Source organism: Camelus dromedarius, chromosome 18 (assembly GCF_036321535.1).
Source record: "Camelus dromedarius isolate mCamDro1 chromosome 18, mCamDro1.pat, whole genome shotgun sequence".
Classification (NCBI taxonomy): domain Eukaryota; kingdom Metazoa; phylum Chordata; class Mammalia; order Artiodactyla; family Camelidae; genus Camelus; species Camelus dromedarius.
This window is the reverse complement of record NC_087453.1, coordinates 4,968,910-4,992,035: the sequence shown is the minus strand read 5'-3', so window position 1 is coordinate 4,992,035 and position 23,126 is coordinate 4,968,910. Positions and strand designations below refer to the sequence as shown.

Genomic DNA, 23,126 nt, shown 5'->3' with positions numbered 1-23,126 from the left:
TGCCAGCTCATTTATAGCCTATGGTGAGGATCAAATAGACCTGGTCTCTGCCACAGAGGTGATGGTCTAGTGATAACAGTTGTCACCCACTAGTGCCTTTCGCCCCCATGGGATCCTCACAGTGACTCGCCTTGGAGGTGGGCACAATCCTGTTCCCATTTCACAGATGTGATCATCAAACGGTGGGTGGATGGGAGCTGGGGGGTCCCACCCAGCCCAGCCTCCCATCACTTCCATCTGAATGTGGACCTACATGTAGTCCCTGAACATCGGCAGCTGAGGTGGAGGGTGGACTGTGTGGACCTCCCCCTTCAACCCCTACTCAGAAAAGCTGGAGAATCCTTCTGTCTTTCAAGGTCATTTACATAAGAAATGAAAATCAGATCTGAGCTGCCCAGCCTAGTGATTTACAATTCCCAAAACAGGGTGGTCCCACCTAGTCTTAGCATCTCCTCCCTGACCCTCTCAAGCCTCTACCCCCACCCACACCCCGACCTCAGGTCCTCTTTATTTCTATGGACTTTCCACTCTTCAACAGCGGAGGGCCTCAAAAGACAGAGAAACATTAGAAAAAAAAAAAAAGGTAAGAAAATTATGGTAGCTTTTAAAAGTTTACATTGAACAAATAGACTTAAAAAAAAAAACAGGCAAGAAATACAATGTAATATAGTTGTATCATTCAAAAAATGATTATGAATTGACTAAAAATTGGAGCCAGGATGAGCCTGGACTTTCTTCCTGTTTCTGTCACTTCACAGCTGTGAGACTTTGGGTCAGTAAATGAACTGGCAGCCTTAGTTTCCCTGTCCGTCCTAGGCAGAGTTGGGGAGGGTTCCCGAGGCAATGCCTGCCCCCAGAGGGGTTCTGGTCTGTGGGTTTTATCTGAGGCAGTGCCGGTGGGCAGCCCCACGTGGGGGTTTCAGGCTGGTGGTGAAAATGTAACGTCCTAGGCTGGGGGCTGTGTGGGGAGGCTTTGCCGTCCTCCTTGGAGAAGCCTTCTTGGACCCTTCTGGGTGCATTTAACTGGTCATGCCTTTGCCCTGGCTGAAGTAGAGGCACCAGCAGGATACTCTGTAATGGAACTGATTGCATGCTCATTCTGGCTACAGTACAGCGAGGTCCAGGGGGTTAGAGGCCATATTTTATCCATCTTTGTGCCACACCAGTCCAGCCAGTGCCCAGCAGGCAAAGTCATTGGACAGAGGTGCTGGGGGTCAGACTGCCTGGGTTTGAGCTTTGACTCCTCCACTTACCAGCTGTGTGCTCCTGGGAGAGTTGCTTAACCTCTCTGTCCCTCTAGTTCCTTATTGTGGATAATAGTAACTGTAGTCCCCAAGTGGGAGGATGATTTTGAGGGATAATGAAAGGCGTGCATGTACCTTTCACTGTGCCTGGCACACAGTGGGTCTTCATTTCCCTCATGGATCCATCCATGCTCACTCCATGCCATTTATGCACCAGATCTTCTAAATGACGAGGAGTCAACAGAGAACAAATGGACAAAGACTCCCACCCCACCAGAACTTCTAGCTGGGCCGAGAATGAATAAATCAACAAGTGAAACGGATAGCATGTTAGAGAGAGATGAACGCTATGGAGGAAAACAAAACAGGGAAGTGGAGGCCAGGGAGGCAGAGCTCAGGAAGAGGGTGGTGTTACGATTGGGATTAGTCTGTAAAGAGCAAGTGTTCAGTATGTGACAGTGAATCTGGGCTCATTTCTGAGTCTCAATGAAGTGGTAAAAAGTGGGTGAGTGGGGATTTGGGGGGTGAAAATTAAAGGAATATTTCCCCCAAATGACATAATAAAGCTGCTTTTCCCACAGAGATGGAAACCACACACTCCCACCCACTTTGCGCTGCTCCAGGGAGGTGGAAGCGGCAGAAGATTCAGCACCAACCCTCACGGCCAGATTTGCCCCCTGGAGAGAGAGAGGGTGGGTCTGACCGAGGTATGTTATTCTCTGCACCTCAGAGCTTCCGCAGCAGCCTCTCGATAGATACCACTGAGGCTGCTGCGTTTGATGGTTTCTCATGATTCCTCTATGGCCTTTGTTTAAAAAAATTTTTTTTAAATGTTTATTTTGTGAATGCTTTCTTCTCCACTGCTTACAGGGAAGACACATTGCAAAATGAACCATCAGTTCAGAAGAAAATGCTCTGCTCATCTTGTTCCCACTGGGTCTAACACATATGCAAAGCAGCTACTCTGTGCTTGGTACCATTGGATAATTAGCTTTTCACTAATTAATTAAATAAATAATTAAGTAGACTTTTTGTTGTCATGTACCAGGCATTGTATTAGCAAACCCCTATGATCCAGGAGCCGACAGACAACAAACAAGGAAATGGTCAAAAACAGTAAGAGCACAGCTCCATCTTGAGTTCTCTGAAGGAAACAGGGAGTGATGGTGGGGGGATGGACAGTGTAGACCAGGTGGTCTGTACTGCCTGCAGGAGGGGCCATTTGAATTGATACTTGAAGGATGACAAAGAACTGTCATGGGAAGGATATGGGAAGAGCATCTGGCAGAGGGAACAGCATATGCAAAGGGGCTGAGATGCAACAAACCCTGATATGGGTGAGAAGCTGAGGGAAAACTAGGGTGGCTGGGCTGGTGGCCCAAGGGAGCCAGTGTTGGGGACCAGGATGGACAGTGGGGAGGATTTGATGGGGCATTGCCTTACAGGTTGAGGTATGGGATTTGGAGTTAATTCTGAGAGCACTGGGGAGCTTCTGGGGGGTTATGTTTTCAGATCACTGCTCTTGGGCAGGGGATGGACAGGAAAGTGGTTGGGAGATCAGTGAGGCAACCCTTTGGTGGCTCAGTGAGAGGAGCAAGGATGGGGCTGGGGGTGCTGGTGGATGCAGTGAGTTGAATGGTGGCCCCCAAAAGAAACATTCATGTCCTAACACCTTCACCCTGTGATTGTGACCTTATTTGGAAAATGAGTCTTTGCAGATGTAATTAAGTTAGGGATCTCTAGATGAGATCAGCCTGGATTACCAGGTGGGCTCTAAATCTAATGACAAGTGTCCTTATAAGAGACAGAACAGAAGACGCAGACACACAAAGATGAGGAGGCCCTGTACCTTGGAGATTGGGATGATGCAGCCACAAGCCAAGAACACCTGGAGCCCCCAGAAGCTGGAAGTGGCAAGGATCCTGCCCTAGAGCCACTGGAGGGAGCTCAGTCCTGCCAACACCTTGATCTCAGACTTCTGGCCTCCAGAACTGTGAGAGAAGAAACATCTGTTGTGTGAAGCTGCCCAGTTTGTGTTGTTTGTTCGGCGGCCCCAGGAAACCAGTAGCATGGGTGTGAATGTGGTAGGAGTAACCGGATAGCAGTTACACTACTTTAAAGTACCTTCTCACAGGGGAACATAACTTGGCAGTGGGGATGCCTGGCTGACACCACCTTGACCAAATGATCAAAGTTAGCCTCGCCTGGAATGTCACCCACCTCTTTGGAGTCGGGCCCCAACAAGGGTCCGCCCATCCCATGTGGTTCGAACCAATAGGACAAAACTGAGTTGGGATCAAAGAATAGAGGTGCGAGCTGCTGTGGGCGGGGTGCTTTAATAGGGATCTGGGCGGAGCTAAGGGGAGGGGTGGGGTGGGGTGGGGCGGGGCGGAGCTCAGGGCAGGGCGGGGCGGGGCGGGGCGGGGCGGGGCGGGGCGGAGCTGGTGGGGAGGGTGCTGTGCGGCTCCAGACTGCAGGGTGGCGCCCGACGTCTCTGCACAGGGCCCTCTGCCGCCATCGTGAATTGAGTGTCGTGTGCCGCGCTTCTGCGCACAGCCGGCCTGGTTGAGGGCCGAGCCGCCGTTTCCCGTCAGGGCCTCTGGTCTGAAGAGACGGGTGTGAAGCCTCTGCACGGAGCCCACTGTGAGCACGTGAAACCAGACTAAGCCCAAAGGAGAAGAAAAAGGTTAGACTTTATTTTATTATCCAGATTCCATTTTTATTTCCCGGGAACGGTTAATGGGGTAAGAGTCTGCTGGACGGCGCTGCCTCCCGGTAGGGTGGGTTGGAACTGGATAGGCCCCGGCGCCCTCCCGCCCGAGGCTGTAACCAAATGGCACCCGGAGCTGCTCCCTCTGAGGAGTTGATGGGAACCCGCGTGTCATTGTCTCGTGAGGTGGCTCACGCCAATCGCAGGCCTCTGGGGCCAAGGTCAGGCCCGGGACAGATGCCCAAAGTTCACAGTTAATAACGGAGCTTGAGGAGGGATGACCGTCAAGCTTGTGGTCGATATATACAGTCACATATGTATGCCAAACATATATAGTATATATGTATGGTGTGTGTGTGTGTGTGTGTGTGTGTGTATGTATGTATTCATATGTATATAATAGACTTCCTGCCTCTGAGTCACAGGCCACATGGAGGCAGGGACATTGCCATTGGAAGAGGAGGATGGTAGTGATCACATGGGCTTTGCTGGGCTCACTGTGTACCAGGCATGGAGCTAATCCTTTTGCATACATTTGCTTATAGAATGTCCCCCCCAGCCCCAAACCTAGGAGACAGACCCCTACACTAGAAGCTCCTGGGCACAGAGGCATTTCCTAGAAAATCCACTGCTGTGGCTAGAACAGAACCTGGGGCATCCAATGTGTATTTGAAGGAATGAATTATACTCAGTAAGTGTTTGTCAAATCAAGCCATGTTTCCACCCCCAGCACACAGGGCCAGGAAGTGGCAGAAGGTGAATGTGGCATCTGGGTCTGCTCAGACTCATGGTGGAGCTTGCTTCCCTCTTTCCTAAGTGTGGGGCAGGCGGGAAGGCAGCCAGGCAGAAGGTAGTGCAGTGGGGGCAGGCATTTAGGGTAGTGAGGGTTTACATTTCAGCCACTGCTTTAAACTCCTGGGACGTGCAGAGACCTGGGCCTGGAGGAAGTGTGGTTGTCAGGAGAGGACCTCTGGCTCTGGAAGGGTCGTTGGTTTGGAGAGTCTAGCTCCCCATGGAGCTGCACACACAGCACAGTGAGCCTCCCAGGCCCAGAGATGAGTCAGAATGTGTTTCTGTCTTTAAGGGGTTTATTAACTGGAGAGGTGGGGACACCACACTGGATTATTTTTAATTTTTAAAATTTCTAGATTAAAAAAAATTAGCATGGTAAAAAGTTTCCAACAGAACAAAAGGGAAATGTTTGCCAAAAAAGTAAATTTTGTTGTCCTCCTGGACCCCTGCCTCTCTCCCTAGGGGCTGCTGTTACCTGTTAATGCTTTCCTTCCAGAAAGTCTGTGCAAATGTGTGTGGTCTAGACCCTTTGTACCCTTTATACCTTCATACTTTACATACTCCTGTGCACCTTGTCTTTTTTCTTTCCTTAAAGTAATAGCATCATTTTCATGGCTGTATACTATTCCAGTGTACACATGCACTGTAATGTATTGAATATTAAACACTGGTGTTTGATTTCCTTTGCTAACAAAAATTGTGCTGCAAAGAACTCATATTTTTGAACATATGGAAGAATATATGTACATTCTATTATATACATTTTTTTATAGAAGCAGAATTCCCAGAATAAAAGATACACTCTTCTAAAATTACTATAGTTATTGCCAAATTACCCTCCTAAGAGATTGTATCAGTGTTTATTGTCACAGATCTGATGATTCTTTCCCTATATCCTTATAAGCACTGTTATCAAGCTTTTTGATATTTGTAAATCTGATAGATAAAAATATCTGCTTGCTTATGTTGACATTCCTTTGAATTATGTGGTTGGGCTTTTTTTTTTCACATATTTTTGTTATTTTTAGGTCAACTGCCTGTTCATATCATTTGCTCTCCTTTTTTTTTTTTTTTCTATTAGGGAAAAAATCTTTTTCTACATTAAAGAGATGAATGCTTTGTCTGTCATACCACTCTGGATTATATAAGTCTGGGTTGGGGTCTTAGTGTAGTGATAGAGGTTAAGTCCAGAATAATATGGGAGCAAAGGCAAGGGTCCCATGATGCTGGGTGAGTTTGCATAAGTCAGCAGAGACTTTTGGGGAGAAGTGATATGGAGATGAGTCTTAAAGGGTGAGATGAAGGAAGAGGGTGTTTTAGGAGAGTGGATTACATATGCAGAATGTTGTGTCAGGAAATTGTGTGTGTTGGGGGGAGGCTGAGGGAGAATTGTAAGTAACTTTCTTCTGAAGGTAGAGTGCTAGGAGGGGGTTGGTGTGTTGGTGAGAGATGACATTGGAGAAGGTCTGTTATAGAGTTGGTCCACTTTCCTTAGGCAGCAGGAAGACAAGGGATTCTAAACAAATGATCAGATGATCAGATTTGTGTTTTAAGAACTCTGATGGACTGCAGCATGGATTGTAGCATGGATTGCAGGAGAACAAGATTAGAGAAGGAAAACCAGTTTGGAGGCTACTGTGGCAATCTGGAAGATGGGGTAGTGGTCAGGCTAGGGTAACAAGTATGGAACTGGAAGATGCAGGTGCTCCTGAAAACCATTCATGTTTGGGAGGTTGGATTGTCAGGACTGGTGATTGAGTAGCTGAAGAAAATTATGCTTCAGTTACAGTTCCTTTATGTGCAATGGGAATTTATTTTTTTATTTTTTTGAGGGGAGTGGAGGTAATTAAATTTATCTATTTGTTTAAATGGAGGTGCTGGGGATTGAACCCAGGACCTTGTGCATGCTAAGCACACACTCTGCCACTGAGCTATACCCTACGCCACCCTGTGTGGTGGGAATTTAGAAGAGGTGGACATCAGTGGGGATGAGAAGAGGTGAGAATGGGGCAGAGGTGTGGCGAGTTGGGCAGAGGCTGTTCTAGGATTCTATACACAGTCAGTAGATGTTCCAAAGATTCCTGACCCTGTATTAGACATGGTTTGGGGTGTCTGCCCAGCCCCTACCCCCTTCTCTGAGACCTACGCTTGTCTCCATGGGTGTGGGCTCTTACTGCCAGGTGACCCTGCCTCTCCATGGCCACCTGGATCAGGTGCAAGTGCTTGACCCAGAGGACACCAGTCAGAGCCTCTTTTTTTGGAATTTGGAATTTGGAATTTGAACTGGGAGACACTGAGTCAGTTCACTGTGGGACAGGGCTCCGCTGACCTTTCTGGTGTGCTCCGGGGCCATGTGTGCTCCGGGGCCATGTGTGCACCATGTATGACTGCAACAGGGGAAGTGGACTCTCAGAGGTTAAATGAAGTTCTTGGACAGAGAGAAGCAAGGATGTCCAGCACAGCAAGGCAGATTGAACCCTCGCGTTTATGAGCCCTCCTCCCTGGAGCTCACTAACGAGACAGTACAGGATTGAAGAGGCATTCCCAGGACGGAGCAGAGAGGAGCGCGATGAGACTTGTCAAAATGACTGGAAGCAGGAAAGCTGGTGGACGAACCGTAATTGGCTCAGCATTCCAGAGAATCCATGAAGTTCTAAGCCTCTGGGGGTGGGGAGAGTGAGCACATTCATGTCAGGGAGCCCCAGAAATGGTAAAAAAAAAAATGGGAGATATCAAGGGTTCCCTGGAGTGAGAAGGAAAACAGGATTGGTGGACAGATTTTACAAGGAACTATTATACCCGAGATCTTCTCCATCACTTCGCACAGCTGGACGTCCACCACTTCTCATCCCAGGAAAAAATGAGAGGTTTCCTCTGATGGCTGGAACTAGAGGAACCTGACTAAGAGATCCAGACTAACCAGGGCTGCAGATCATGTTCTGAAAACAGGGAATTTGCAGGAATGTTTATTTGTTGAGCAGCAAAATGGTCAGCATCTTCCCACCTCCACTTCCCGGGAATGCTAGCAGCCAGGAGCTGAGCCTGGAGGATTCTTCTCAGGTAGGGTTGGTTGCCAGATAAAATTCAGGATGCCCAGTTATGTCTGAATTTCAGATAAACAACGAACACTTTAGTATAAGCGTGCCTCAAATATTGCACATTTTTATTGGTGAAATCTGGCAGTGCTGTTCAGGAGAAACTAAGAGGCTCAAGAGACAATTCCTAGACGTGAATTCCTCAGTGACGTGACTTAGGGCCTTGGTCCCCTGCTGGGAGACTTGTGGATGGAGAAGCTCTGTCCCTGCCCCCAGCAGCCTTTGACTCTCACTCTTTTTTTTTTTCCAGTTGAAGTATAGTTAATTTATAGTGTTGTGTTTCTGGTGTATAGCAAAGTAATTCGGGTATGCATATATGTATTTTCCACTGTAGGTTATCACAAGGTATTGAATGTAGTTCCCTGTGCTGCACAGTAGGACCTTGTTTTGAATCTCACTCTTAAATGTGAGTAGCCAAGATCACCTGACATTAGAGGGAAAGACTGTGATGAACACCGATAGAAAAGTAATTCTGAGGATGGAGGGACAGTTCAGAGAAGCTGAGACAAAAGATCAGACCCTGAGTGTGACTCTTGCTGTTTTCAGTGCCTGTGAAAAGGCACTACCCTTCCCATCCCTGCTTTCTGTGATGCAGCCCTCTGTCTGCCAAAGAGCCCCGTGGGCGCTCAAGATGCTGTCATTGTGTTTCCTTCTGACCAAAGGGTTCTTCTGTCCCAAGGGAAAAAAAAAAACTGCTATCTTGGACGTGCCTGCCCTGGCCCCTCATCCAGCTGACCCAAGGCAGCTTGGAGGGAGAGGTCTCCCCTGGGTTAGCAGTCGACCCAGCATCGCTGCCAAGTGGCCCTGGCAGCTGCAGCCTCCTCGTTCCCCCGGGGGACCAGGGCTATGTCCAGAAGACTCCATCTGAGGCTGGCCCAGGTCCTGACTGCCCTCTTGGCTGGCAGGGGATGGAGCCAGTTGGCTCTGCGTCTGAAGTGTGAGCCGTGAGCCCACACTTGGTTTGTGTCCCTCACTAATACCCTCTTTCCTTTGCTTCACTGAACCAGGCAGGGCTCGTGCTCCTTTGCATCTTCTCCTCTCCTCCCACCTTCAGAAGCTCTGGAGGGCCAAGGTCTTGATTAACCTAACCCTCTTCAAATGAGTCTGACAGTCTTTAAATATCTGAACAGCAGTTGCGAATATTTGTTCAGTTCGGTTGCCCCATGTTGATGAAGCGTTTCCTCTCTGCCTGCAGGACTTAGACCTTTCTTTTTTGTAATTAGCCTAGATTTATTTTTTAGGTTCCAATTGCTAATATTGATAATTTCATTATTGGAACAAAAAGAATGAGGTCATTTTGGTACAAACATTTGAAATAGGGGTCGTCAAAACCAGGGCATTTTTAAGAGTGAGACTGGGCACTTTTACTAATCATGCTGAGACAAGAGGTGTAGGCAGGGACTGTCCCGTGCAAACTGGGATATACGGTCACCTTATTGATAAATACTTGTTCAAGCCTTGGCAGCTCATTTATTTATGCATTTGTTTTAATGGTGAGACCAAGGGAGGAAATCTGATTCACACAGTGAGTGACTGTGTGATTATTGTTTTATTATTGTTGTTGTTGTTGTTGTTGTTGTTGTTTCATTTTGTTTGTTTTTAGCTTGCTTTCCAGCAGTAGTTCTCAATCTTGGCTCATCTAGGCCAGGGATTGGCAAACTACAAAGTTTAGCTGCAGCCTGTTTTTGTAAATAAAGTTTTATTGGAACACAGCCACACCACATTGTCTATGCTGTTTCCATGCTGCCTGGGCAGAGCTGAGTAGCTGCAGCAGAGGCGGTATTTGGCCCTTTATAGAGAAAGTTTGCTGACCGCTGACCCGGGGAACGTAAACCCTAATGTCCTTCTCCCAGGAGACTGATTTAATTGCCCTGGGAGTGGGGGAGCTAACCTGAGCACTAAGAGTCTTAAAAGTGCCTTAGAATCTATCACGCAGTCCGCACTGGGGAAAAGCAGGGAGACATGAGCTGAGGTCCGAGAGATGAGGCAGGGGCAGCCTGTATTGAGGGCGTGGAGGAGAATTCCAGGCAGAGGGAATAGCACACATGCGGACCCCCACGTGGGGGTTAGTGGCACCCACGCTGCTGGAGCATGGCGAGCTCAGGGAGGGTTCGGGAGGAAGCTGGAGGGAGGGGGGAGGTAGGTTCTGTGTGGCCCCCAGGGGTTTAAATTGGACTGGTGAGTCAAGATTCCAGGAAAACAAATGGCTCTTCTGCCAGAGTGTTAGGCAGCTCCAAATTCCAAGGCAATCCACTGCTTCCTCTAACAGCCAGGCTTTTCCCATTCCTGTGGGCAAGCAGGAGCTGGCCATTTGCCAGGATGTTGCAGGTGAGAAGTCAAGCCCAGGTAGGCATCGGGGTCAGATGACAGAGTGGCAGGTAGGAAGGCCTTGGACTTCGGAGCCCCTCAGCCTCAGGTTCAGCTCCTAGCCCTGTACCTACTACTTGCCTTCAGCTGGGTCCTTGGGAAACAAACTCTGAACCAGAGATTTGTGTGCAGGACAATTAGTGGGATATGTTTTCAGGAGCCACAGGAGAGAAGGCAGCTAGGCTGGGCAGATGGGGTCCCAGCCCATCCCCTGGGGGAGCTCTGGGCTGGATGGGTCTTCAGAGATGTCCCCAGTCAAGGGGAAGGCTGTGACTGTATCTACCAGTCCCTGGGTGCAGGCTGCCCCCCAGGGAAGAGGCCTTAGGCTTGGATGAGGCCGCACTCTGAGGCCATGGGCAGTTACCAGGGAGGAGCTGTCTGTGAGCTGCCAGCACTCACTCCCAGCCTTGGTCCTGGAGGGTGAATCTGAAACCGTAGCATCTACTACAGCTGCTGTGTGACTCGAGCACATTGCCTAACCTCTCTGAGCTTCCACTGTGCAAAATGGAATTGATGGGCTGTTGGGAGGATTGGAGATATTGTATCCAAAGCACCTGGCTGCAGTCCTGGGCTCTGGGAAGCACTGGAAAATGTTTGTATAGTTGTAAGGATGGGTGAATGTGTTGCTTTGCTATCTGAATGAGCCTGAGAACTCCCCTTTCTGGGGGAAACACTCTGGGGACAAAAGTTAGGAGATAGTGGTCTGTCCCACCACTAACCATTGGTGGGACCACAGCCTGCTGCTCAGTTAAACTCTCTGGACCTGAATATTTTATCTTGCAGGTACGGTCAATAATTGGCATGTGCTCTCCTTGAAGTGTTGGGGAGCGAGTGGAGATCCGGGGATGGGAGGTGAAAGCTCTGAAAGGGAAGCGATGTCATCAGTCTCCACTGTGGGGGTGGGCGTGGTACCAGCTGGCTGGGAGGGAAGGGTCCCAAGTGAGCTGGAGCCCTCGGCAGCCCTGAACCCACATATGCACGCACGTGGACACACACATGTGTACATGTACACACTTCCTTTCTCATTTGCGCACACACACATGCACATGCTTGCACATGACACCCCCCCATCATGCATCCCCAAGTGTTTGCTCCCACTCACATACTCACATCAGAGCAAGAAGAGATTAGGAGTGGAGTCCACTGGGGGCCCCACTCTGCTCCCAGCTGATGACTCCATTGTGAGTGCTGAGGAACAGAGTTGCCAAGAAGCAGCAATCAGATGGGCCGTGTGTGTGAGGTCAGGCGGGCAAGGCCGTCTGCCTGGCTCTGTCGCAGGTGCCAGGCTGGGCAAGGCCATGTGTTGGGCTGAGGCATCCAAGCCAATGTTCATGGGCTCCTCTGGGACCAGGGCTGGTCTGCAAAGAGAACAACTGAGCCAGGAAACCCAGCTTTTCCTTTAGTAATTTGTCCCAGAAAACTCTGAAATGCACCCGAGTTAACGGTGTTCAGTGCTGATCAGTGGCATTGAGGTGATTTCTATCATCATCCTTTGTTTCTCTTCATTTCTCTACGGTCAGCAAGCATTAGCTTTGAAAAGTAATCAGGATCGTAAATGCAGTTGGCTGAGGACTTATTAATGATGTTTGTCTGGCATTCCTTCCCTGCCCCCAGTCCCTCACTTGCCTTCCTGTGTTCCTTGTAACTCTAGTGGAGCTGACGATCTTGGAAGCTTGGACCCAGGGCTATGGGATGGGCATGTGGGCCAGGCCTGGAGAAATAGCACCCCATCTCCGAGTCCACAGTGATTGCCACATGACTCATGCTGGGCCAGTCAGAAACCTTCCTTGTCATTTTGTACACAGACATGGGGGAGATTCTCTCTCCCTTCCCTCTGGGATGTTAGAGCTGTTTCAGGCCACGCTCCCTCTGCCCCAACTAGGTGGAAGAAGCCCTCTGCAGTGGGTGGGGCTCATACCTAGAGAAGCTAGCCGCAGGAAGGGAATCTCTCTGATTGTAAGACGTGCAAGTTACTGTTTTATGTACAACTAAGAAAAAAAAAGCCTTGCCAGTTAAACTATATCATACCCCTGGCTATGTAAGTCACATTCTGACTTCAGAGATACTAGTTTGTGAAAAAATGTGTACCTGAGAATCCATGAAATGTGGTTATGGATGGGCAGAGAGAGAGAGAGAGAGAGAGAGAGAGAGATACAAGAAGAGGGTGTGAGTAAGAGAGTCCATGTGAGAGCGAGTGTGTGTGTGTGTGTGTGTCTGTGTGTGTGTGTGTGTCTGTGTGTGTGTGTGTGTCTGTGTGTGTCTGTGTGTAATGGGGAGAGGGGTGGATTCCTGAAAGCACCTTTGAGAGCCACTTCTGAAGTTGACATTTTTATATGGGCCAATGAAGATCCATCTTGCTTCTTAGATGCATATGAGTCAGATTTCTGTGATTTACAATGGAAAGAGATTAGACTGATTCTTCTGCTTCTGATCCCATTTATTGCCCAGATTCAGGTAATAGGAAAGGTTTTTCTTCCCTGTCATCTCCTCAAGGCTAAGGACCTGTAGTTGACTTCGCCTTACGGACCCATAGTGGCTGCATGGACTGAGCCTGATGCAGCGCCCAGCAGATACCTGTGGAACTGAGGTGGGATTGCTGTTGAAACTCCTTGGTTGCAAGTATCAGAAAATTTAGTTCAAAGTAGCTTCAGCAAAGAGTGAAACTTTATGACTTGTGTATGTGAAAAGTCCAAGAGTACACAAGCTTCAGGCACAGATGGATCTAGGGGCTTACATGACTTTTCAGGATGTGGTCTCAGTGTTTCTGGGTGCTACTTTTCTGTTGGCTTCACTCAGACTGCCTGTCCTGTGAGGGGACCCCTAGTCAAATGAAGACCTTCCAAGTTAGCAATCTCAGTGGAAAGAGATTTTCTTCCTCCAAAAAATTCTGAGTGCCTAGGATTGAGCATCAGCAGGGGACTGGGCAGGTTCTTGTGGGGAACCAGGCCCTAGAGATTTCCTGAACTGGACTGGAACGTGCTATTTGGACACATGAGGTCATGTGACCTGGAGTGGGTGGGGAATCAACCCTGGAAGGTGACATGGACTAAAAGTGATGGAGAGGTGGCTCCCCAAAGGAAAATTGGGGTGCTGTTACCAGAAGAAGGGAGGATGGGTGCCCAATAGGTGTCCCCAACAATACACCCCTATATTCTGGGTTACCAACACCCCGGAGAAGGCCTCCAAATCCTGGCAACCTGGTCCTCTCCTCAGAGAAGCTCTTCCCTCAGGGCTGCCATCCAGGGGCCTCCCAGCATTTGGTGGGTGCTGGCCCATCATTCCTTCTGCAGAAATGAAACAAAAAATTCCAGGAATGGACGTCCCTTGGCGGGGCGGGCAGCTGGCCTGCCATAAGAAACCAGGAGCCCTTTCTGGGCGCCACTATGTGATTTCCCTCTTGCGCCTTCAAAAAATGTGGTCTTAATACAGCATGTTTGACAATGCAGACAGGATTAAAGGGCAGCCCTAACTGACCAAGGGGTGGGTTTCCACCTGTTTACTCTCCAGAGTAATTCCATGAGGCAGGCATGATTAGTCATGTCATTCTCATGTCATCTGCGGGGGAGAAGTATGATGTCCAAACAGCTTGTGGCTGGGAGGCATGATGCTTAACAGGAACCAGCCCCTTAGTTCCACAGGAGGGTTGGAGCAAGTGTCTCTGAGCTGTGGCTGGACCAGTGGAAGCCTGTCCCTGCTTATGTTGGGCAGAAGCAGCTACCTGTCTATAAAGAAGCAGCATAGGGCTCCAGAGCCCAAGTCCACCACTTTCCAGCTAGGTGATCTTGGGTGAATGAATTTCCCTCCCTGGCACTCTTTATTCGTCTGTAAGATGGAGCTCTTGTGGGATCAAGTGAGACGATGCTCATAAATTGCTTGGCATGATATCGAGCAGATAGTAGGTGCTCAACGAAGAGGGAGCTGCTCCTGCTGCTGTTGCTATGTGCTCCACACTGCCGCCAGAGGACATTCTCCAAATGCACCTCTGATCACTTCACCCTTTACTCTGCTTATAACCCACAAATGCCTTTTTCTCCTAGAGCTGGGTTTCCAACCTTGGCACCATTGACATTTTGGACCCTATAATTCTCTACTGTAGGGCATCCTGTGCACTGTGCAATGTTTACCAAGCTGGCCTCTATCCACTAGATGCCAGTGGCACCCTGTCCACCCCCGCCAAGTTGGGACAACCAAAAATGTTTGCAGACACTGTCAAATGGTCCTGGAAGGGTCACTACTCCACATCACTCCCTCCCTAGTTGAGAACCACTGCCTTAAACCAAACCGGAGCCTTGTCACAGCCTCCCAGGCCAGTGTAATCTGGTGGCCTCTGGTTTCACCCAGCACTGGGCTTCCCCTTTTTCTTTTTGCTTCAATCTCTCTGGTCTCTCTGCCACAGGGACTTTGCATCTGCTGGTCCCTCTAGGAGGAACCTATCCTAGCCTCCCTTTCCTCTTCACCTCCACTCATCCTTCAGACCTCAGATCCATTGTGACTTTCTTAAGAAATCCTCCTGATTTGCCCAAATAGGTCAAGTCCCCCTTAATCTCAGTTTTCACTGCAACATCTTTTGTAGCACTTGTCATGGTTTTAATCATACGTTTATGTGTGTGATTCTTCTTTGTGTGTGTGTATGATTCTTTAATTAAAATGTAACTCTCCCCACAGTGGGGTGCAAACTCCTTACAAGTGGGGAGTGAGTCTTCTGTGTCCCAGTGGTTAGCACCCAGTAGAGTGTTGCTGAATGTTTGTTGGATGAACAAATGAATTCTGATCTATGCAGCTTCGTCCCACAGGCTAGTGGTTGACCACCTCCCAGCCAATGTCCTGGGTCTTGTTGCAGAGAAAGATCAGGTACCTGGGTTGGATGGAGACTGGGGGAATGACAATGCTTTTCATCTTGTTCTGTTTTTATACTTTTTGGGGGGTATAACACACATGAAATAAGATGCACTGATCTTAAGTATACAGCTTGATGAATTTTTACAAAGATAATCCTTTGTGTAAACTGACACCCAGATCAAGGTATAGAACATTGCCAACACCCCAAATAGTCCAACTTCTCCAGAGAAGCAGAACCAATAAGATGCGTATATGTATATAGAAAGATTTATTTCAGGGAATTGGCTTGTGCAATTATGGAGGCTAGCAGGTCCAAAATATGCAGGGTAGGCTGGCAGGCTGGAGGCCCAGGGAAGAGGGTCACCTGCTGGCAGAATTTTTTCCTACTTTGGGAAGTCTCCAGGGCTTCAACTGATTAGATGAGGCCCACCACATTATAGAAGGCAATCTACTTTACTCAAAATTCACTGATTTAAATGCTAACATCATCCAAAACACTGTCACAAAAACATCCAGAATAATGGTTGGCCACATATCTGGGTACCTTGTCTCACCCAAGTTGACATATAAAATTAACCATCACAGACATCATAGAAATGTCCTTTTTTGTGTCTGGCTTCTTTTGCCCAACGATATGTCTGTAAGATTCATCTGTGGTTCAGGAGCAGTAGTTCATTCTTCTTTGCTGTGTAATGCTCCATTGCATTAGTATACTACCATTTACTTTTATTGTTGATGGGCATCAGGGTTGTTTCCAGTTTGGGGCTATTGTGAATAAAACTGCCACGACTATTTTTGTATATACTGTTTGGTGGACATAAGTTCTCATTTCTGGAATTGTGGGGTGACTGGGTTACAGGGCATGCCTGTGTTTTACTTAGTGAATACTGACAGACAGATTTCCATGGTGGATACATCTGTTTACTTTCCCATTTAGCAGTGTATGAGTGTTCTCATTTCTTCATATCCTCATGTACACTGGATATTGTCAGTCTTTGATTTTAGCCATTCTGGTAGGTGTGGATTAATATCTCATTGTGGTTTTAATTAAGCCTTTAAAAAAAATTCTTTGTCGCATAAGACCAAAAACAGACTCCCACACAACTTGAGAAAATTTTTTTTAAATAAAGACAATCTTTTGTATCAATTTTCAGAGAGAAGGAAACCAACATTTGCCTTATACCTCTCTGGCAGGCACTGTGCTGGGGGCTTTTACAGTTTCATCTTGTGTCATCCTGCAGACAACTCCTGCAAGATGTAGATGACCCTGGGGATAGAATGGGGCAGACGATGCTCCCATCCCCAAAGACGGGAGCATGCAAATGAGATGTCAGGTTCTCACTCCCTGGGGAACTGATTCAGCAATTGCTTTTGTGACAGGCACGGTGTGAATGTCACAGATGTTCCTGCAGAGAGAAAACTGCTTTTGATGGGAGCCGCTGCAGGAATCAGCTGGGTCTCGAGTGCACATGTTGTGCTTCCCATCAGTCTCTGCATCAGGACCACAGGTTGCAGGTATGGGGAGCAGAAGCTGCCTGCGTTTTCCATGAAGACCTGTGTCCTGGTGGATTGATACTGCATCAGCCCCGTGGACTCTGGGCCTCCTGGATTTGTGGATTTCATAGGCCAGTAACATTTTCTCACCAGTTTTTGGTAAAGGTTATAGGTGAAGGTTATTTTTGCTGTGTGAAGGCATTTTTAAAAGAGTTCACAACCATTATCTCTTCTTCAAGAGAACATTTGAACACCAGAGAGCAGGTAGACAATCAGAATGGAAGTGAATCCTTGGGGTTTAATACATTTTATCTATTGGAAAAGTCAATATCTTGTCCTTATTTTTCTCATTGTGCTGTGGACTAGGGGAAAATTCACCACGGAATGGATTTTGTGAACCACTGGGGTGATAGAAAAGCACAGACTTTGGTGCTAATCTTTGGTTTGGAAACCACACCTGGTGCTCAGGGCTGTGTGATCTTGGCAGAGTCACGCATCTTTCTGCAATCCAGTTTCTGGGTAAAGACTTAGAAGGGTGTCTGTGGAAAGCACCTAGCACAGTGCCCAAACCACGCTAGGGGTTCAGTAAGTGTTAATTGAATATATTTCTGATGTATTTCAATCTGCAATCCCTTAGCCATAAATGCAAAACTTTGAAACACTGTGAAAATAGAAAGTGCTTTTCTTACATTTGGTCAAACTCGTTTGGCAGCAAAACCTGACATGAGGCTAATTTACAGTCTTTTTTGATCCCAGTTGGCATGAATGTTCATATATTTTGCTCTAGAAATATTATCATATCTGATACTGAGGTGTTTCCCCTTAGTATATGCAATGTGTTTTCTTTCTACAATTGGGAATGTCCTCAATTCTGATGTACATTTGGGTTTCAATTGTCGGAAACTAAGTTCAGATTTACTTGGAAAAAAAAATGTAACAGGTATGTATTATCTCATGGGCCCCAAAATGCCAAGGATATTTCTGTTTTCAGGTGCAGCTGAATCCAGGGGCTCAGATGATGTCTATCTGTCTCTATTTCTCTCTCATCACTCAGCTCTGAGCATCTCTGCTTTTTTTTGAGTGTTGGCTCCCTTCCCATTCTTGTCTCAGACAATGGAGGGGATAGGGCATCATAGCTAGCTTAATGTGGGTCATGTCTGCATCTCTGTTTTGGATGGGGTGGAGGATAGCTCTTCAGAGGAGTGTGGGGCAGACCAAAGAAGTAGATGCCCACTGCGTCAATTATGAACTAGTTCTGTGGCAATCCAGTCCTTCGTCCTGCATTCCCAGCTCCAGGGAGACCTCAGCGAAGCAAAGAGCACTGTGGAGGAGGCGGAGACCCTTGTTGTCTCTGAGCTTCTCATTTTGACTCTGAGTCTACAGCGCCTGTGACATGTCTGAGTGTCTCCGCGTAGACTTAGCTCTCGCCTCCCCTCTCAGAGCAGCGGTCCTTCAGTCCTCTGGTGTTTCTGCTGTCACAGTGATGAGAAGAGCCGCAGCACCTGCTGTCCCCTCTGCTGGAATGTCCTCACTGCCTGTCACCTGGTTAGAGCCAGTACATTTGTGATTCTCATCTTAAAGGACACATCTTCAGGAAAGGCTTCTCTGACTCTCTAAGGTTCTCCCTTCAATCCCTGCCCTTCTGTTTTGTTTCACAGTGTCAGTTTCACTTTGTAATTATATGTTAACTGGGCCTTTATTTGTTTAATAGCCTTCTCCCTGCATAAACTGGCATGGCTTGACAGCTGGGCCATGTCTGTCTCACTTGCCACCATATCTCCCCAGTGCTGGACACACAGGGGGCGATCAATGAATATTTTTTTGAATGGGTGAATGAATGCACGAGTTTAGAACTTGAATTCAAACCCTGGCCCCCCTGACCCAGGGGCTCACACTGCTAAAGGCACTGTGCATCTCAGTGCCTTCAGATCTGAAAGAGAAGGCTCAAGTCCATCTTATTCTGGAGTGTTGTAGAGCACACTGCAGTGGCTTTCCACATTCTCCCTTTTCTGCATTTATTTCAAGTCCCTGAGCTGGGCCACATTCCTGGTTGTCAGCAGCCTGAGAAGCTCTCATCTAGCTCCAGATGCCCTCTCCCCCTGCTTGCCACTGCTTAGCTTGGATGTTACCACGCTGGCGGCTTCCTGGCCGACGAGGCCTGTGCAAATCTCTGTGCCTTTCCTGACATTCTCCAAGGAAGGCTGTCTCAATCCCAGACTGCTGGGCAGTGCTTTCCAAGGAAATGCCACACAGGAAGGTGTAATGGACTTTCTTTGCCATGTCTTCCCTGAATCTCACTGCCATCCTTTTGGGAAACTGATCTCTGTGATTCTGATAGGAGTGGCCAGTCACAGTGTTCTCTTCCAGAGTCTAATTGCAGTCAGGTGACTGAGCCACATCAGTCGCCATGGCTAGAGTGGTTGGTGCAGGCATGTGACACAGGCTAAGCCAATTGGAGTCCTTCCCTGGGATTTCTCTAATTTCTGCTTGTGATGTCAGATGAGGCTGGACCCAGTGTGGCCACAGTTTGAGCCCCAGAGAACAGCCATTCTGAGAGAATAAAGCTTCCTCACCAACAGAAGCAAAGTCCATAGACTAGAAGGCCCTGAGAGTAGCAGTGATCCCCATAAATTGGACACCCCCATGTGCCAGGCACCCTGCACACATTTTCCCTAAAACATCACCAGCATTATGATGGAAGAAGTAAAACAGCATGATGAGGCTCTTGGAGGCTCAGGCATTGCCTAAGATTTCAACAAGGTGGAACCAAGGTTCTGACACAGTGGGATGTGTCAGAAAGACAGATGATGCGTGGGATGTGTGCCTGCCCCCAACCCCTGCTTTTGGGGCGTCCCCTGTCTTGGAGCTGGTCTTGCTTCAGGAGAACCAAGGACATCCTTCAGGCACCCCTGTTATCCCAGTGGGCGGGATGGGAGCCCGCCTAGCCGTGTGTGGGGTGAGCAGAGGACCCTGTGCCAAGGCCTCGGTTGCCTGCCTTCTTCCCCTCCCCTGCACCCCTTCAGGGCAGATGCTTTTGGGGCCACAATGGAAGCGCCTCTTAGGAATACCTGTGAAACAAAGGACTTCCTTCATGAAAGAGAAAGTCCCTTTGCCCAGGACCAAGCACAACTCGCCAGTTAAACAAACAGCTGCAAAGCATACCCATCCAAGGAAGCAGTTAGGAAAAAAGCCTGCATCTCTCACTTGGGTAGCCCATCCCTCCTTCCCCAGGAGGGAGGCCAGGGCAGAAGGAAAGGCCCCCAGGGACCAGAGGAATTGCTGGCATGTCTTAGAGTTGGAGCACTCCAGCTCCCAGTTCCATCAGCCAGAACGAAGGGCTGAATGCCCTTCTGAATGGGGCTCCCCGACCCCAGGGCAGGGCTGGGGGGCTCTCCTGAGGACAGGAAGCCCCCCTGTGCCAGATTTTCAGCAACATCAGGATGTGGAGAAAGCCCAGCTTACCACATCCCCTTGGCGAACTGTGACAAGCAACGCACCAGCTTTCAACACCAGCCTTGTTCTCCATCAATGGGTTTCATTGTAGGCATGAATTCCCCAGCTCTGGGAGTTGGTTCTGTGCCCTGGCCAGAGTCTCAAACCAGGGGACCTGGGCTCATCCACTCCCTTCCCTGGGGTTGGGAAGCATCCCCAAAGTCTTGCCCCAGAGCCACATGGAGGAAGTTTCCTTTTGCTGCCATCAGTGGAGGGGCAGAGAGCTGGAGGACATGCTTGGGCATCCTCCCTCCCAGCACTTTGGGTGTCCACTTTGTCCGTCCCTCGTTGCTTCTCACTTGATGTCCCCCTTTGAAGGCCAGGACAGAGGTCGGTGAACTACCCACCGGGGGGTCAAATCTGGCCCACCACCTGTTTTTCTAGACAAGGTTTTATTGGAACAGCCATGCTTATTCATTTGCACAGCATTTATGGCTGCTATTGCCCTACAGTGGCAGAGCTGAGTAGTGGCAACAGAGATTGCATGGCCCACAAAGCCTAACGTTTTTACTACCTGGTCCTTTAAAGAATTTTACCCACTCATGATGTAGGTCCAAGGAGAGCTATAGAGAATTTCAGTTTGGCATTTTCAGTATCTAGCTCAATTGATTAATTCATATGACAACTACCACCTGAGCATCTTCTTTGCACCAAGCTCTGAGTGGGTTGCTAAGGATACAGTGATGGATAAGGCAGACACGCTGCTTGCCCTCAAGGGAAGCAGAGGAGATGGTTACCATGCAAGCAGTTCACACAAACTAAGTTACCACTGTGCTGAGTGTTATAAAGGAATGGGTGGTGTGCTATGTGGATCCAACTCAGGGGTCAGGGACGGCTCCCTGGTGGGAGTAAGGTGTCAGCTGAGACATCAAGGATGTGTAGGAGTTAGCCAGATCAACAGTTCAGGGGAGAGAGAGGATGGAGAATCCATCCTGGTCTCTCCCAGCCTGGGCAAGGCAGGACAGAGCACAGCCCCATCCAGGAATGGAGTGAGGTCCTAGGAGGAGACATGAGAGATGGACAGACAGGAACAGGCAGCCTGGGATGGGACAGCTGCTCCTGGGCCATTGGTCCACCATGACTGTTTTGGTGGGAAACTGGAACAGTGTCCCTCTTTCTTTAAGACCGTGAAGTTTCCCTTCTCCCTTGTACAAAGCTCAGTCTACATGCAGATTAACAAACAGTTTCTTCTAAAATGGTGTCTGTTATGGTAGTCACTAGTTAAGTGTGGCGACGTAAATCTAAATTTTAAATCAATCAAAATATAATTTGAAATGTTCAGATCCTCAGGCACACAAGACATATTGCAAGTGCCTCATAGCTACATGTGCAGATACAGAACATTTCTACCAATGAAGAAAGTCCCCCTGGACAACACCGGCCTAAGTGAAGACTGGCCCAGTCCTCCATCAAGAAGTCATCAAGAGATGACTTGTCGTTCACCTGGAAAAATAAAGAATCTGGGCTGTCTTCTCTTCTCTACCATCCTATGTGCGCTTGAGTTTGGTCCTCGCCATGTCTTCTCACATGACTTTCAGGATCAAGTGATTCCTGGCCAAGAAACAAGCAGAATCGTCCCATTCCCCAGTGGATTCGAATGAAAACTGGTAATAAAATCAGGTACAACTCTAAGAGAAGACATTGGAGAAGAACCAAGCTGGGTCGAGGAGGAGCCGCACATGAGGTGGCGCACATATTTATGCTGTGTCAAGTTCTTCTGTGTCTTGCCGTATCACTCTGAAGATAGTGCTGTTGCGTGAACAGCTGGATATGTTTGGGAATACGGAGTTTCTCTTTGTGGCCATGTCTGTGCTCTATTGCTTTTGCTCAGTAATAAATATGCGAGACCTTTTGCTGAAAAAAAAAAAAAAAGAATCTGGGTTTGGGGATTCAGGCTCTTCCATTCACAAGCTGTGTGATGTTGGGCAAATTATTTGACTTCTCTGAGCCTCAGTTTTGTCATCTGCAAAATAGACCCAGAACAGTGTTTGGCATACTGTTGGTGCTCCCTCTAAATGGCAACTGCAGTGATTTTAACTTTTGTAGTAGAGTGAAAAAAAAAAAAACCTTCCTGGTGGCCTGAGAATCCCTATTAGGGAGGAAACTGTCTTCATTTGTGAGAAGTGCTAACTTACTATGAGGCAAGGCCCAAGAGGTGGGTTGAGTCTGCATTAGAGGGAGCAGGAGTCTGCGTGAGAAGAGGAGGGAGGAGGCAGAGAATTTGCACGAGGCCGGGAATGACGTGTGATGGGGCTGGTGGGTGAGGAACCTCAGTGGCTGATGTGGCTGAATATATCTGTAGAACAAGAATGTCCAAAGATCAATTAGAAACTCTGCAGGCTGAGCTCTAGGCCCTGAGCCCACCTCCTCCCGTCCACCACCCTTCCCTGTGGATGACTCAGGAGACTGGAGCAGGGCGTGGTGTGTGGAAACTGAGGAAGGAGATGCTTTACCCACCTTGCTCTTCAGGATGCAGGAGAGAAAGCACTTGAGGTGGTGGGAGGATCCGTCCCCACGTTAATTCCGTCAAGAGGGCTCCGAATCCCAGGGGCCTATGAGAAGCCCAGATGAGTCAGAATTCACAGAAATCTTGGGAGGGCTTTAGACTTTCAGGAGACAGGGAGTGGGAGAACCCTGGTCATCTCAAGGGCTTGGAGGCTTTGGTGGACATCTGGGTCACACTAAACTCTGAACTCCGAGGGCAGCGTCTGAGCCTCCCCTGTCTTTGTGCAAGGCCCTGTGTTCTGGATATGTGAACAGGGTGCTGACTGTATCCATTGGTTTGAACTGGAGGTTAGTTCTTCACTTATTCGTGTATTCATTCATTCGTATGAGTAATCGGGTGGGCCTATTTTGGTTGCATATATCCAAAAACCCAATGCAAACTGATTTAAGGGGAAAAATAGAACAACTTATGTACCAATGGTGATCCAGGGGGTCAGTCAAATCTGGCTTTAGGGAAAGCTGAGTCCAGGGCTCTCAGAGCAGAAAAGGGACCAAGTTCTCCCTCCCTTGTAGTGATCCTTTCTTTCAGTCTAATAAGACAGCTGCCAGCAGCCCCAGGGCAACATGAGGTTCCCGATTCCAGAATGA

The 23,126-nt window shown here is 48.4% G+C and overlaps 1 pseudogene; it reads left to right on the top strand.

The window, feature by feature from the left end:
* Positions 1 to 21,521: 21,521 nt before the first annotated feature.
* On the top strand, positions 21,522 to 21,873 carry LOC105098867 (large ribosomal subunit protein eL39-like; annotated as a pseudogene).
* The last annotated feature ends 1,253 nt before the right edge of the window (positions 21,874 to 23,126 follow it).